We start from the raw sequence: 17,589 nt of genomic DNA, 5'->3' as shown, positions 1-17,589 counted from the left end.
CCTCCCAAGCACACTAGCAGGAACCTGGATCCAAAGTGTAGAATAGCCGGATCTCGAACCAGGCACTCTGATATAGGAAGTAGTTTAACCCACTGCACCACAATGACCAACCAGGTAAATAGGTTTCAGTATATAATTTTTTTAAAGATTTATTTATTTGAAAGGCAGAATTGGAAAGCAGGGAGATATCTTATATCTGCTTGTTCAATCTAGGGCTGGGCCAGACCAAAGCCAGGAGCCTGGAACTCCTTTCAGATCTGCAAGAGGGGTAGCAGGAACATCTTTTTATTGCTTTCCCAGGCACATTAGCAGGGAGTTGGATAGGAGGTAGAGCAGATGGGACTTGAACCAGCACTCGTGGGATTCTGGCATCTCATGCAGTGGCTTAACCTAACTAACCCACTGCAACACAACAACTGCCCCTGAATATATGAATATTGGGGCTGGAAAACCATACATTCAGACCATAGCACCCTAACTTCTGTGTAGAAACACTGACCATGGTGGCCAGCACATTAGATGTGAGGAAGAACCTTACCAACAATGAAACCGTTCCACTGTGGGTTGGAATATGAGATGGTAAAGCATGAAAAGATTTATAACACCACTGTTAGCAAGACTGTGGGAGAATAGGTACTTTCACTGCTGATTCTGGGAATGCAAACTGATGTAATTGTTCCTAAAAGTGAATTCATGCAAATTTAAATAAATTAAGAAGGCCGGCGCCGCGGCTCACTAGGCTAATCCTCCGCCTAGCGGCGCCGGCACACCAGGTTCTAGTCCCGGTTGGGGCGCCGGATTCTGTCCCGGTTGCCCCTCTTCCAGGCCAGCTCTCTGCTGTGGCCAGGGAGTGCAGTGGAGGATGGCCCAGGTGCTTGGGCCCTGCACCCCATGGGAGACCAGGAAAAGCACCTGGCTCCTGGCTCCTGCCATCGGATCAGCGCGGTGCGCCGGCCGCAGCGCACCGGCCGCGGCGGCCATTGGAGGGTGAACCAACGGCAAAGGAAGACCTTTCTCTCTGTCTCTCTCTCTCACTGTCCACTCTGCCTGTCAAAAAAAAAAAAAAAGTATTAAAATGGAGGCAGGAAGAACTGGAAAGAAACCTGCATAAATATTTGATGGTCTTAAAGAGAGGAAGATTTCTCCAATCATTAAATCAAAAACAAAACTGATAGTTTTGCATATGTAAAATAATGTAAAGATCTTTTCTGTAAAAATAAAAATAAAATTTAAAAACACCATAATCAAGAGTCAAAGGCAAAGAACTAATTTTTTTTTTTTTTTTTTTTTGGCTAGGCAGAGTTAGACAGTGAGAGAGAGAGACAGAGAGAGTTATAGACAGTGAGAGAGAGAGAGAGAAAGGTCTTCCTTCCATTGGTTCACCCCCCAAATGGTCGCTACGGCCGGCGCACTGCACCTGTCCGAAGCCAGGAGCCAGTTACTTCCTCCTGGTCTCCCATGCGGGAGCATGGCCCATCCTCCACTGCCTTCTTGGGCCACAGCAGAGAGCTGGACTGGAAGAGGAGCAACTGGAACAGAATCCGGCACCCCAACCAGGACTAGAACCTGGGGTGCTGGCGCCACAGGCAGAGGATTAGCCTAGTGAGCCGCGGCGCCAGCTCAAAGCAGTAATTCAAGGACAATGGTTGTAACACACGTGACACAAGTGCTGATACTTTTATTTACTTAATAAAAAGTTAAGATCAATAAGAACAAGTCTAAAGGAAAAATTGGCAATGGATATGAATGTGAAATTTATAGAAGAAAACCATAAATGTCTTGTAAATGTATGAAAATATTTTAAACCCCATAAAAATTCAATAAATGCAAATGAAAACAATAGGGCATATTTCATATCATTCTTACCTCTCAGTTTGACAGATTGATCATAGCCATGGTCCGAGAAGTTGTGATTGAAAAAGGCAGTTTCACACAATGTTGGCAGAATTACAGATTGATGAAAACCTCTTTGGAGGGCAAATTGAAGTATCTTGGAATTTTAAGGTGTGCTGTTACAGTTAGGATAATAGTTTGTGTGTCCACTGAAGATTCCCATACTGGGGGCTTGGTCCCAGAGTCTCCTGTTTATGGTTAATGGATAATGAATGGAAACTTGATCTCATTATGGTGTTTAAGAGCTTGGCATGTTGGAAGTTTTTTTTTTTTTTTAATTTTTTTAAAGACTTATTTATTTGAAAGGCAGAGTTACAGAGAGGCAGAGAGAGGGAAAGAAAGAAAAAGAAAGAGAGGTCTTCCATCTGCTGGTTCATGCCCCAAATGGCTGCAATGGCTGGAGCTGTGCTGCTGATTTGAAGTCAGGAGCCTGGAGCTTCCTCTGGGTCTCCCACATGAGTGCAGGGGCCCATGTGGTTGGGCCATCTTCTACTGCTTTCCCAGGCCATAGCAGAGAGCTGGATTGAAAGAGGAGCAGCCAAGACTTGAACCAGCGCCCATATGGGATGCTGGTACTGCAAGTGGTAGCTTTACCCCTTGAGTCACAGCACCAGACCCTGGAAGTCTTTAAGTCATTAAGGGCTTGCCCTCAGAAGGTAGTTTTCAGGGGAGGGTTGATTGATTTATAAAGACCAAGTTGAGCCTAACTGCTCTCTGCTTGCTGTCTCTTTGCGATCATCCAGCCTCACCAGTTGGCTAAACCAATAGGGCCACCCCATCATGAACTATGAACTTTCTATACTGTAAGCCCAAATAAAACTTATTTACTAAGTAGCTCCTTCATGTATTGTAGTTAAAATAACCAAAAGCTGACTAACACATGCACACCATGTCTTAGATATACAAACTTTAAAAGATGGTCAGAGATATAGGATGATTGATGCAGAAATGCTTGAAAGGCTAGAAAATTGGAATTAATGTAAATGACCATCAGTAAGGTTCTGATTATATTATGCTACTTTTACATATAATAATATATTCACAGTCATCTTAAAAAGTGAAATAAGTATATATGAACTAATGTGGAAGACTATAGAAAACGGACAGTTAATAGGGGAAAAAAGCAAGCTGCTGAACAGTATATGTGCTACGATCTCATTTGTTAAGCCACTGTTTAGGGTTCCTACATCCAAGTCCTCAGGCTGTCTTCCATTGCTTTCCCAGGCTCATTAGCAGGGAGCTGTAGCAGAAGTGGAACAACCGAGACTTGAACCCAGTGCTCATATGGGATGCCGATATTGCAGGTGGTAGCTTTTCCCTGCTAGACCACAGTGTTGGCCCCGTTTCTAACTGTTTTCAAAAAAGATGTATGTGAAAGGCAAAATGACAGAGAAGAGGAAACAAACAGGCACATACAGAGGGAGAGAGAAAAACAGAGAGGGAGATAGAGATCATCCATCTGCTGGCTCACTCCCCAAATGCCCACATCAGCCAGGTCTGGGCCAGGCCAAAGCCAGGAGCCAGGAACTCCATTCAGATCTCCCACATGAGTAGCAGAGACCCAAATTCTTGAGCCATCATCCCATAACCTTCCAAGGTGCATTAGCAGGAAGCTGGATCAGAAGTTGGGTAGCTGAGCTTCAAATAGAACTTCAATATATGTTTTAAGGGAAAAAATACCACTGATTTTAAAATATACTACTCAACTTTAATATGTGATTAAGCCAGTGCCACCAAAAAAGAAGAAACACACTGCTGTGTTGGATATGTAGCCATTGCTACAAACACTAACAATATATGTCATATATGGTGATTATACACATACTCTTGTTCATTTCTCAGTCATTGTCAGACCATTTGGTGATTAAAAAAACCAAGACATCATTTGAAAATATGCCCAGATGCCCTAAGACAGTATGCACCATACGTAATCACATGCATTTGATGAGGAATTAGTCCATTAAAAGTAGCAGCTGTATCTGAACAGCATCCTGCTACTACCTAGTTATGATGATTAGTCATTGCCTCTTTAATAAAAAAAAGCAACAGATTTGGTATTAAGTATATTTTTTCCATTAGCACCTTCTTCATTTTCTGCAGCATGTTTCAGGCATATTGCTAGCTTCTTGTCTTCCAATATCTTCCAATCATTCCTCCCTGTTCAGGACACTTCCCTGATTCCTAGAAGGTAGTTAAGTCTTTTCATTGATTCCACACTAAAGACAATTCCTCCTTACACACTCACATATTCAAAGTCTTCAGATTTTATGTATGGCTTAGATTAAAAGACAGTGATGGGGCCGGTGCTATGGCATAGTAGGGAAAGCCGTCACCTACAGTGCTGGCATCCCATATGGGTGCCAGTTTGAGTCCCAACTGTTCCATTTGTGATCCAGCTCTCTGCTATGACCTAGGAAAGTAGTAGATGACCTTGGGCCCCTGCACCCGCGTGGGAGACCCGGAGGAAGCTCCTGGCTTCAGATCAGGTTAGCTAGTCTGTTGCAGCCAGTTGGGGAGTGAACCAGCGGGTGGAAGACCTGTCTCTCTCTGCCTGTGCCTCTCTCTAATTCTGCCTTTCAAATAAATAAATATATCTTTAAAAAGAAAGAAAGATGCTACTTTGTATGCTCATAATTCAATAATAGCAAATTAGTGGGGTATGCAAGAAAAAAAACAGTTGTGTTTGTTGCTGTATTTATGAAAAGCGTATTTATATGCTTTTCTCATCACTAACCACAATTAATTTGTTTCCATACTAATTGACTCAAACACTTTAACATTTTCAGAAGTGAAGAACTCTGTTTTGTCACAATGTTTGGTCCAAACCTCCTTCCCAGCTGCCCAAAGACACATATATTTGGGTTTTACAAGGATGATGCAATACACCTGAAATCTCTGAGTTCCATACATTCATTCTCTGAAATTTCCAAGATATCTTCTTTGTTAGGAGCTTGTAGGTGATGATGCTCATGGTGGTCAGTTCTGCTTCCAAGACCAATTCCAACACGTCCTAGCATAGTAGTAAAAGCACAGAGAATGCTTCTGAGCACCACATCCTTAATTTGAACTTTCAGAAAGCATTCTTTTCCTATAAAAAGCCCCTTAGTATACCTGATAGAAAAGGCTTAGTCTGGTAATTTGATTTGGTATTCCTTACATACTTATGTATTTTTTTAAAGATTGATTTATTTATTTGAAAGGCAGATTTACAGAGAGGCAGAGGCAGAGAGAGGTCATCCATCTGCTGGTTCACTCTCCTAATGGCTGCAATGGTGGGAGCTGGGCTGATCCAAAGGCAGGAGCCAGGAGCTTCTTCCAGGTCTCCCTCATGGGTGCAGGGGCCCAAGCAGTTGGGCCCCTTTACATCTTGTTCTTAACATTAAAAAAGGGTTCCCTGGCCAGCACTGTGGCATAGCAATTTGGCACAGCTCCGGCCGTGGCGGCCATTTGTGGAGTGAACCAGGGAATGGAAGACCTCTCTCTCTTTATGTCTCTGCCTCTGCCTCTCTGTAAATCTGCCTTTCAAATAAATCAATCTTAAAAAAAAAATCATTTCTTAGCCTTTTGGCTAAGATCCAGTGTAGCAAAAAAAAAAAAAAAGGGTTCCTAAGCTTGAAATCAAATGAGTTACATATTGTACCAGAGACACAGGACATTAGCTTCCAATGGTGTCTGTTTGGAATGAATTGGAACCTTGGAGCAACTCCTTTATGGAGTAGAATTTGCTGTGGGGAGGCTAGTATTGGCCTTCATCTTCGAGGATTTAGTTAACAAAGTACTAAATCAAAGCATTAGCCTAGAAGCCAGTGTTACGTAGGCTGTTCATCCCTAATTCTTATTAAAGAATTTTAAACCACAAACTTGCATTATATTATTTTAAAACCTCTGCAGGTATAAATGGATTTTGACAGCAAAACCTGAAATTGAACAGACAAAATCACCTATAATTGGCAAATCACCAAGGGTATCTGTGCTGACATTTCTGTTTTCAACCTAGTGCCTTGTTTAGTTGATGGCTGCCATCCTTGGATATTTGGAGTATATCTGAACCAAGCTTCTAGAGGTTAATGCCATGTATGTTAGTATTTGCCTTTTTGTTTGATACCATATGTATTAATATTTATCATTTTGTTCCTAAATTGTTTCCAATTTAGTATCCTAACTACTGATATAGTAAAAGCCCAAAATGAAAATAGTTAAATTCCTGGATGAAAAGGGAGTCAATATAGGCATAGCTGTGGACCACTAATGAACATGTTTATTTCCTCAAAAGGCATTTGCTTCTTTTGGGAAGTAAAATGGGGAAAGTCTACACTTTTTATTTCAATTATAAACTAAAAGAAAAGCCAACATTAAATTCAATTGTTGAAAAAATTGTATGCTACCCATTTATGCTAGTAAAGGCTGAAATTTCCCCCATCTCCATCTGCACAAAGAATGTACAACTGGCTGGCACCGCGACTCAATAGGCTAATCCTCCACCTGTGGCGCCGGCACACTGGGTTCTAGTCCCGGTTGCTCCTCTTCCAGGCCAGCTCTCTGCTGTGGCCCGGGAAGGTAGTGGAGGATGGCCCAAGTGCTTGGGCCCTGCACCCGCATGGGAGACCAGGAGAAGCACCTGGCTCCTGGCTTCGGGTCAGCGCAGCGCGACTGCCACAGCGGCCATTGAGGGGTGAACCAACGGAAAAGGAAGACCTTTCTCTCTCTCTCACTGTCCACTCTGCCTGTCAAAAAAAAAAAAAAAAAAAAAAGAATGTACAACTGGGCCACTTAGATTTCCTCCTTTGTCTCTTTAAAGTTCAAAGGGGCCTTAAAATCTACCTGATGTCATTTCTCTTTATTATGCAGATTGAGGAAATGGAGCTCCACAGAGGTTAACTAAGAAGTCACGAAGCTAGTCAGTCGTAATCTCCTGACACCACCCTAATGCTTTTTCCATAAAAAAAAAAAAAATCTCCATAGTGCCATTACCGTATTATTCAGAGTTTAATAAATGAGTTTTCTGAATAACCCTGGTTTTTCTACACACAAAAAAAGTGGTATCTGTTAGCCAAGACTGGCATCTTGTACCCAACATCACCCTGTTGTTCTACAGGAAGTGTACATTGACTTCTACCAGAAGGACAAAGTGCAGAATAACTTGGCAGATATCATCACTGGGTTGAGGTTGGGGGAAAGAGGCAGGAGGAAACATCTGGTGTCACTCACAGAACTTGGTCAAGAAATATAGCCCCAGGAAGAAAAAGAGAAGTGACAGGAAACAATTTCTGTTTAATATTACACTGTAAAATTAACTTATATATAGGACTTCTGACACTTCATATTACACATTTTCCATTATTTCTGGCCACTATATAATTCACACCTGCATCTCCACTTGATTATGGGATATGTGCACATCAGAATTCTTCTGATGGCGAGACCACTCTTGCAAACACGTGGATCAGAATTGCAAGAAGTTGGGGTGATGCTGTGGCGCAGTAGGTTAAGTCTCTGCCTGTGGCACCAGCATCCCATATGGGCACCAGTTCCAGTCCTGGCTGTTCCACTTCTGATCCAGTCCCCTGCTGATGGCTTGGGAAAGCAGTGGAAGATGGCCCAAGTGCTTGGGCCCCTGCACCCATGCGAGAGACCCAGAAGAAGCTCCTGGCTCCTGGCTTCAGATCAGCCCAGCTCCTGCCTTGGAGCAATTGGGGAATAAACCAGCAGATGGAAGATCTCTCTCTCGGTCTCTCCCTCTCTGTCTGTAACTCTGCCTCTAAAATAAATAAATAAATCCTTTAAAACACACACACACACACACACACACACACACACGAGGCCAGCACTGTGGCACAGCGGGTTAACACGCTGGCCTGAAGCACCAGCATCCCATATGGGCGCCGGTTCTAGTCCCGGCTACTCCCCTTCCAATCCAGCTCTCTGCTATGGCCTGGGAAAGCAGTGGAACACAGCCCAAGTCCTTGGGCTCCTGCACCCACGTGGGAGACCCAGAAGAAGCTCCTGCTTCTGGCTTCGGATCGGCACAGCTCCAACCGTTTCGGCCAACTGGGGAGTGAACCATCGGATGGAAGACCTCTCTCTCTCTGTCTCTCTCTCTGTCTCTCTCTCTCTCTCTCTCTGCTTCTCCTTTCTCTGTGTAACTCTGACTTTCAAATAAATAAATCTTTAAAAAATAAAAAAAAGAAGTTTGCAAAATTTGAGTAAAATCACTTGCACAAATCATTCCAACGAGTAGATCCCTCTCTGCCTCCTCCCATCTTCCAGCCCCTAATCAGGGATGCTCATATTTTGTGCAGCAGAGAGGGAAACTTAAAACTGTACACAGAAGGGGGAAAATATTGCATGGGGGCACAAAAAAGGCAGAAATTATCCAAGTGGTTTTTGAGATAAACGTTTTTAGAAGGTGAAGGTGGTTAGGGTGGAGTATGGAAAACGGAGGAGGACGAAATGGAGAAGACAAGTGAGAAGGAGGACATGGTCACCTCAGTCACCCACTGAGAGGCCCAAGGGAGCACTGCCCCAGGTCACTAATCCTCCCTCCGCCCCGGCCAGGGGATCCTCAGCAGAGCGTGCTGTGACTGGGCTAGGGCGCGAGCCTTCTCCAGCAGAGAAGGCTGCTCTGGGCTGTGCTTGGGGCAGGGGCTAAGGCGCCAGCACTCACCTCATCTAGAGAGTCAGTCCTATTTCTTAAAATGTGGATTTAAGTCATTAAAATGAGCATAGAAACAGCAGATGGCAGGCGTTTGGCACAGTTTTAATATGCTGCTTGAGATGCCCACATCCCATATCAGAGTGCCTAGGTTTGAGTCCTATGTTCAATTCCAATTCCAACTTCCTGCTAATGATCACCCTAGGAGGCAGCAGGTGATAGGCTGATACTTGGGTCCCTGCCACCCACGCAGGAGACTGGATTAAATTGCAGGCTTTTGGCCCTGGCCTTTCCCAGCCTGGGCTATTGCAGGCATTTGAGGAGTAAACCAGCAGATAGAAGATTTCTGTCAGTCTGTCTGTCTTTGTTTTTCTCTCTCCTCTTTTTCAAATAAATTTTTTAAAACAAAATAACTAGAAAGTAATATATCAGAATGTTACAGCTGATTGCATTCCATGAAAAAAATTACATAAAATTTGTGGTTTTCCTTTTACATTTTTCTGTATTTCCCAAAATTTTTGTAGAAGAATTTTCACCATAAAACTTGTCTATGCTATATAAAGTGGAATGAGCAGGATGCAAAATTGATATACTATGTGAATCTACCTGTATGGCAAAAGATTAGAAATATTAATATAAAATTATTAATAATCTTAATTTTTCTCTAAAATTTTCTGTATTTAAAGCAATAAATATACCAATTTTTTAACAAAATGAGTTGTCCATTAAAAATCATGAACCACAATTATCTCTGCTAACATAAAAAGATGATCACATACATCCTTTTTTTTTTAAAGATTTATTTATGGGGGGAAAGGCAGTGCAGTGGCACAGTGGGTTAAAGCCTGCTTTCTAAAGCTTGCAGCTTTTTTTAAGGTTTATTTTATTTATTTATTTTTAAAGATTTTTATTTATTTATTTGACAGGTAGAGTTACAGACAATGAGAGAGACAGAGAGAAAGGTCTTCCTCCCATTGGTTCACTCCAGAAAATGGCCGCTATGGCCGAAGCTGCGCCGATCCGAAGCCAGGAGCCAGGTGTCTCCTCCTGGTCTCCCATGTGGGTGCAGGAGCCCAAGCACTTGGGCCATCCTCCACTGTCTTCCCTGGCCACAGCAGAGAGCTGGACTGGAAGAGGAGCAACTGGGACTAGAACCGGGTGCCTATATGGGATGTCGGCGCTGCAGGCGGAGGATTAACCTAGTGCGCCACAGCGCCGGCCCCCAAGGTTTATTTTATTTATTTGAAAGACAGGGTTGCCGAGAGAGAGAGATTGAGATCCTCCATGGAGCTGGCGCTGTGGCACAGAGGGTTAAAGCCCTGGCCTGAAGCACTGGCATCCCAGGGCGCCAGTTCTAGTCCCAGCTGCTCCTCTTCCAATCCAGCTCTCTGCTATGGCCTGGGAAAGCAGTGGAAGATAGCCCAAGTCCTTGGGCCCCTGCACCCACGTAGGAGACTCAGAAGAAGTTCTTGGCTCCTGGCTTTGGATTGGCCCAGCTCTGGCCGTTGTGGCCATCTGGGGAGTGAACCAGCCGATGGAAGACCTCTCTGTCTCTACCTCTTTCTGTAACTCTGTATTGCAAATAAATGAAAGTAAATATTAAAGAGAGAGAGAGAGAGAAGGAGAGAGAGAGAGAGAGATCTTCCATTTGCTGTAAGACTTCCCAAAGGCTGGGCCAGGCCGACTTTACGAGGCAGGAGCTTCATCTGGGTCTCTCACATGGGTTCAGGGGCCCAAGCAGTTGGGCCATTTGTCACTGCTTTCTCAGGCACATTAGCAGAGAGCTGGATCTGAAGTGGAGCAGCCAGGGCTCGAACTGGACCCAATTTCTAAGAGTGATCCTAAGGTATAATGATGACAGTCTGGATGTGGAGAATAATGTATATTTTAATATTTTATTACTTTTTTTCAATGGTCATATAATAAAACATAAAGAAACACTTCACTTCATTTTGAAAAAAAGAGAATTGGATGACCTGGGGGCTTGTCAAACATGAGTTCATTTTCATTCTTCACATTCCGCCTGTAGTGGGAGAAATCTTATAAACTACAAACCCAGGAAGCTGCTAATAATCAGCTTCTATTTATGCAAAAAAAAAAATGTGTACTATGAGGTGCTAAAGACAGGGGCCCTTTAAGAGAGCCCTCATCCTTGTGCAGTGTGGCTGTGAACAAATTATGCAGTTTCCCTCTTGACATCTGTCTCCTTACCTCTACATAGGGAATGCTACAAAAAGATCACTGGACTGGAACAAAAGAATAAATCTAACAAAGTGAAGGAAAAATGTTTGGAATGTAACCTACTGGCTGCAACTGGTATTTGTATCAGTAGAACCACAAGCCAAACTGTCCATTCTGGGTTTACTTCCTAGGACTGGAGGTTTAAATGATGTGGGCGTAAGCACTTTAAATGTAAAATATTGAAGTATTACATGAAATTGAGCGAGCCAAGGACATCCATTCCTATTAAAAACTACACAAAGTCAGCCAGCAGTGCCAAACAGCATGTGTTCAAAAGCCAAGGCAGATGACGAGGTTGCAGAGCTTGGGAAGAGGGAAGAGGCAAGGGTGGGCTTGCCTGGGAGGCCCAGAGATGCTTTCCAGGAAACCTGGCCCCAGGCCCAGAATGATCTTCCACAGGGTTTGTGAACAGGCTAGTTGGGGAAACAGCACGTAAGGACAACATCATCTAAGAGCTGTATGCAGCTACAAGATCCTGACTCTTCTTTACTCTCTCATTTTCTCTTCTGATCACAAAAACACACCTAGATGTGACCCCAGGAAAAGCAAATGCATGGGAAGGTGTACGTGGAGGGGCATTGTCTCCAGGAAGTAAATAGGTGAGGCTGAAGAGAAAGCTTTCACTTTCAACATCCACCTGAAACACGATGGGAAAGGACCAGAACTCCCATGTCAGGTTTTCTCCGGTTCCTCTGCCCTATTACCCTGCCCAAGAGATATAAAAATGGGGAAGTACCAGCCTCTTGCACTAGCTTTTCTTCAGGACAGAGTGTCTGGTCTGAGGCCTGTTTTCTCCTACTGTGGTGAATGGAACAATGCAAATAAAACCTAATGGACTGTCTGTCTTTATCTCCTGTCCCTTGGCCCGGATGGATACACTTGGAAATAGTTCAAGCTCCCCCCCTTCTTTTCTTGGCTCTTTTGGTTTACCAGACCCAGAGTCAAAATCTTCTGAGTAAACACCATCTGCTTACCTCTCTTTCATGTAAAAAAATGAAAACCCATAGTTTCTCTCCTTTTATTTTTTTAAGGATTTATTTTTTTTTATTTGAAAGGCAGAATTGCAAAGAGAGAAATTCCCAACAGAGAGATCCCACATTTGCTGGTTCACTCCCCAAATGACCACAATGGCCTGAGCTGGCCTAATCCAAAGCCAGGAGCCAGGAGCCAGGAGCCTCCTCTGGATCTCCCAAGTGGATGTAGGGGCCCAAGAACTTGGGTCATCTTCTGCTGCTTTCCCAGATGCATTGGCAGGGAGCTGTTCTGGGAGTGGAGCAGCCAGCCCTGGATAGGATGCTGGCCCCGCGTTACCCTCTGTGCCATGGCACTGGCCTCTCTCCTTTTATTGTAATCATTCTTGTTACTCTTTCTGCCATCTGGATCCCAATGCATATAAAGTCTTGCTGTCACATCTCAGGGAAAGGTGAGAAAAAAAGGTAGAAAAGGGGGAACAAATATTTAGTGAACTCTCCAGTGTGGAAGGTGTCAATATTATGTACTTTGATTCACTTAATCCTTAGAACAAAGTGAGATTATTATTATTATTATTATTTTAAAGATTTATTTATTTGAGAGATAGAGTTACAGAAAGGAGAGACAGAGAAAAATGTCTTCCATCTGCTGGTTCACTGCCTAGATGGCCGCAATGGCTGGAGCTGTGCTGGTCTGAAGCCAGGATCCAGGAGCTTCTTCCAGGTCTCCCACGTGGGCCATCTTCCAGTGCTTCCCCAGGCCATAGCAGAGAACTGGATTAGAAGAAGGCTGCTGGGATACGGACAGGCTCCCATATGGGATGCTGGCGCCTCAGGTGGAGCCTTCGTGTACTACGCTGCAGTGCCGGCCCCGATATTATTATTATTTTTCACATACACAGATTGAGAGTTTAAATACTGTGTTCTTATGGAGTAGGTGTTTGGCGAGATTATTGAGACATCACTTGGAATGCCTGTATTTTATATCTGTGTCTAGGTTCAGTTCCTAACTCTGGTTCCCATTCCAGCTTCCTGCTAATGCATACATTGGAAGGAAGCAGGTGATGGCTCAAGTAGGCAGGTCCTTGTTACCCATGTGGGAGGTCTAGGTTGAGTTCTAGTCTCTTGGCTTGGTCCAGCCCCAGCTGTGACAGGCTTTTGAGGAGTGAACCAGTGGGTAGAGGATCTCTGTCTCCCTTTGTTTCTGTCTCTCTACCCTTCAAACTAAAAAAAGGGAAAAAAAAAAAAAACTTCCCCAAAATACCGTTTGAGACACAGATCTTGAGATAGCTTAGATTTAAGCCCAGAATTCAGAAAAAAACCTGTGGGACACCCTCCTCTTTACTCCAAATTTCTTCCTGTTCTAAGGATGTTATCTTTTCACCATGTTGAGGCTGATTTTGATTCTAGGGAACCATCATTACTGATTGTTATTGGGTTCCTTGGATGATTTTCTAGATCCTTTTAGAGGAGACTGAGCTAATAAGTAATAATATTAATGCTTTGAACTTCTATAATAACTTACAGTTTTTCAACATATCCATATATTCTCTCATCTTGGGAAAAAAAGCTCACATTTATTTATTTTTTAATAGCTTTATTATCTTTCCAAGAGTCATTGCATGCTTATTGCAAATTAAGTTAATCAAGATAGAAAATTATGAAGGAGAAAGTAGAAATCCCCCATGCCACTACCCAGAGATAACCACTATTAATCTTTCAGTAAATGTGTTTTTCATCTGCTGCTTCATTTGTGTAATTTGACTAAATGGATTAATATTCTACTCCTCTAGCCTGCGTGTTTTTTCACTCAGAGTATGTTGACAACAGTTTTCCATGTAAATAAATACAGATTTGCCTCAACATTTTAAATAAGTGTATAATTTTCTGATTTAAAGATGTATCTTAACCAGTATCCTGTTTATCTTAACATCTAAGTTTTCATCTATCTGAAAGAGTAAGAGAGAGAGAGAGAGAGAGAGAGAGAGAGAGAGCTCTCCTCTATTCACTGGGTCATTCCCCCAAATGCCTCTAGCAGTCAGGACCTGTGTCTTGCAGCCAGGAACCTCACTCATATGGGTGGCAGGGGCCCGAGCACTTGAGCTATCACTTGCTGCCTCCCAGGGTGCATTAGCAGGAAGCTGAATAGAAAATGAAGTAGCTGAGACTCAAACCAGCACTCCAAAATGGGGAATGCAAGAGTCCCAAGAGGCGGCTTAACTCTGCACCATGATGCCTGCCCCAGCCAGTCTCCTATTGATGACAGTGTTTCATCGTCATAAGAAATTATCAGCCCCAATTTAAAGATTCTAGAACTGAAGCTCTGAGAAGCTTAATGACTGCTTTTTTCAAAATTCAGGTCTGTAACTAAGCTGATTAGACCAAACCCCATAATTTCTGACTGTAAACAGTGCTCTTTCCAACTAAACCACACAAATAAGAAGCTGTAATATGGACTTGACATACGAACTGCTCCATTTCTTGAAAAATTAAACCTATATTTACAATAAAACTCAGCCATCCCACTCATACATATTTACCCAAAATAAACTAAAGCATATGTCCATACAAATACTTTCATATGAATGTTCATAGCAGCTTTATTTGTAGTAATCAAAAAACTTAAATGTTCATCAATATATTAAAGGATAGGGGCCAGCGCTGTGGCATAGCAGGTAAAGTTGCTGCCTGCAGTGCTGGCATCCCATATGGGAGCAGGTTCGAGTCCTGGCTACATCACTTCCCATCCAGCTCTCTGCTAAGGCCTGGGAAAGCAGTAGATGATGACTCAAGTCCTTAGGCCTCTGCACCCATGTAGGAGCCCTGGAGGAAGCTCCTGTCTCCTGGCTTCGGATCGGCACAGCTCCAGCCGTTGCCGCCATTTGGGGAGTGAACCAGTGGATGGAAGACCTCTCTCGCTGCCTCTCCTTCTCTCTCAGTGTAACTCTGACTTTCAAATAAATAAATAAATCTTTAAATAAATAAATAAATCTTTAAAGATAAACAAATTGTGACAGAGCCAAGAGCAGAAGCTTGGTCCAGCAGTTAAGATGCCTGAATCTCACATTGGAGTTCTTGGGTTTGATTCCCACTGCTGGGGGAACTGACTCCAGTTTCCTGCTAATTTGTACCATTAGAGGCCGTGGTGATGGCTCAAATGTTTGGGTCCTTGCCACTCACGTGGCAGACTTGGATTGAGTATCTGGCTGAATTCATCTCCAACGAAGATTGGAGATTGAACTAGCCAGTGGAAGCGCTCTCTCTCTTTCTCTCTCTTTTAAATAGATAATTTTTTTGAAATGGTGATAGGAGTGTGCATTTGATACAGTGGTTAAGATACTGCTTGGGACACCTGCACCCCATATGAAATCCCAACTCTACTTCCTATACTTCCCCCTAATGTACACCCTGGAAAGCAGCAAATGATGGCCTAAGTACTTGGGTTCCTATCACCCACAGGGGAGTCCCATATCTAGTTCCTGGCTCCTGGCTTCAGCCTGGCCCAGCCCCAGCTATTGCTGCCATTTGGGCTGTAAGCCAGCACACAGAAGATCTTTCTGTGTTTTTCAAGTAAATAAAAACAATCAAACAAAAATATATACCAAAAATGAAACATTGAATTGAGCAAAAAAAGCAGGCACAAATAAATGTGTGCTGTATCATTCCACTCCTATGAAGATAAGAATAGGCAAAACTGGGGCAGCTGCCTGGGTACTGGCATCCCATAGCAGAGCGCCTGCTTGAGTCTCAGCTGCCCTGCTTGCATTCTGGCTTCCTGCTGATGCCACCCTGGGAGGCGTCAGAAGATGGCCTCTGCCACTCATGTGGGAGAACAGGATGGCTCTCCTGGCTTTGGCCTGGCCCAGACCAGCTGTTGTGGCCACTGGGGAGGGAACCAGACCTCTCCCTCTCTGTTGCTCTGCCTTTCAAATAAATAAGTCTAAGAACAGGCAAAAGTAAGATACAGTGATGCCTGGGATTGCTGACAGCTTGATTGTCAAAGAGGGATTGGCTGGAAAGTGTGTTAGTTGATGGAATTGTTCTATATCTAACTGTGGTAATGCTGTATGTTTTTTCAAAATGCATCAAATTGTATGTATTAAATGAATGGGTGACTTTTATTGTATGTAATTATATCTTAAGAAAGAGTGCTTTTTTTTAACTGACCCTTTTGTTACAATTGTGTTGTACATGGCAGAGATAAACATTTGGCATAAATCATAAAGAACTCTCAGTGAATATGTTACTATATATTTTGTTTGAATATGTAAAAGGATAGTGAGCACCCAGCTGTTTTTTTTTTTTCCACTAGCAGGTTGATAAAGTTGTATACATGGACTAAACCATGAGGAGATGAGACACCTGTAAGTGGTAGATGCTGATGGGGTTTGCTGCTCCGGATGGCCATGGGACAAGTAGTGGGGCCCTCAACAGTAGGGTCTAGGCAGGCATTAGGGTAAGAACAAGGCCTCAGGGACGTAGCCCTGCCCAGCAACTATCTGTCACACATGTCAGAAGCTCTTGCCACTCTTCCACACACAACAATGTTGAAGGGTTCTATGGGAAATGAAACCTTTGTGTCAAGAATAGATTTTCATTCCCACCAACAGTGGGTTAGTGTCCCTTTTTCCCCACATCCTCTCCAGCATCTATTGTTGGTACATTTCTGAATGTGAGCCATTCTAACCGGGGTGAGGTGAAACCTCATTGTGGTTTTGATTTGCATTTCCCTGATTGCTAGTGATCTTGAACATTTTTTCATGTGTCTGTTGGCCATTTGGATTTCCTCTTTTGAAAAATGTCTATTGAGGTCCTTGGCCCATCTCTTAAGTGGGTTGTTTGTTTTGATGTTGTGGAGTTTCTTGATTTCTTTGTAGATTCTGGTTATCAACCCTTTATCTGTTGCATAGTTTGCAAATATTTTTTCCCATTCTGTCGGTTGCCTCTTCACTTTCCTGACTGTTTCTTTTGCAGTACAGAAACTTCTCAATTTGATGCAATCCCAAATGTTAATTTTAGCTTTGACTGCCTGTGCATCTGGGGTATTTTCCAAGAAGTCTTTGCCGATACCTATATCTTGCAGGGTTTTTCCAATGCTCTCTAATAATTTGATGATGTCGGGTCGTAGATTTAAGTCTTTAATCCATGTTGAGTGAATTTTTGTATAAGGTGAAAGGTAGGGGTCTTGCTTCATGATTCTGCATGTGGAAATCCAATTTACCCAGCACCATTTATTGAATAGACTGTCCTTACTCCAGGGATTGGTTTTGGATCCTTGATCAAATATAAGTTAGCTGTAGATGTTTGGATTGATTTCTGGTGTTTCAATTCTGTTCCATTGGTCTATCCATCTGTTTCTGTACCAGTACCATGCTGTTTTGATAACAACTGCCCTGTAGTATGTCCTGAAATCTGGTATTGTGATGCCTCCGGCTTTGTTTTTGTTGTACAAGATTGCTTTAGCTATTCGAGGTGACCAGGCAGCAGGTGAGTTTGGGTGACTCAGGGGCCCAGGGGAATTCCACTGGATTCATTTGTCTCCATTCTCACACCACAGAACCTTGAGGATGTTTTGAGGATTGTCTCAGTCTCTATGAAAAAGAGGAAATTAAGTGACTTTAAGGAATATACGAAGTGCATACTTGGAAAAGAGCAAAGCAAAACAAAACTGAAGGCCCGAAAAAGGACTTGCTGTATATCATTGTCTGAAACTGACAATGGCAGCCATTCTGTTGGCACCTCCAAAAGCAAATTGTTTCTTCCACAAAAGTGTAAGTGTGTGTGTGTGTGTGTGTGTATGAGAGAGAGAGAGAGAGAGAGAGAGAGAGAGAG

At 43.1% G+C, this 17,589-nt stretch overlaps 1 long non-coding RNA gene and 1 pseudogene across 5 annotated transcripts in view; one reads left to right on the top strand and one right to left on the bottom strand.

Annotated features, from left to right (window-relative positions):
* The window catches only part of LOC149126682 (uncharacterized), a 59,986-nt gene that overhangs the window by 8,697 nt on the left and 33,700 nt on the right, over positions 1-17,589 (top strand). The window contains exon 3 of one of the 5 annotated variants that reach the window (XR_016234651.1): positions 6,742-8,078. The exons of 2 other annotated variants lie outside the window; for them this stretch is intronic. This is a non-coding gene — a long non-coding RNA (uncharacterized LOC149126682). Of the gene's footprint in view, positions 1-5,890; positions 5,968-6,741; positions 8,079-17,589 lie in introns of those variants that run through there. 2 more of the 5 variants (XR_016234652.1, XR_016234655.1) reach the window with 2 other exon arrangements.
* On the bottom strand, positions 3,598-4,977 carry LOC108177336 (C1GALT1-specific chaperone 1-like; annotated as a pseudogene).

This window comes from Oryctolagus cuniculus, chromosome 5 (assembly GCF_051225735.1).
Source record: "Oryctolagus cuniculus isolate XC-2025 breed Fujian yellow rabbit chromosome 5, ASM5122573v1, whole genome shotgun sequence".
Lineage (NCBI taxonomy): Eukaryota > Metazoa > Chordata > Mammalia > Lagomorpha > Leporidae > Oryctolagus > Oryctolagus cuniculus.
Note: the sequence above shows the minus strand (reverse complement) of the source record. Positions and strands in the feature narration are given on the sequence as shown.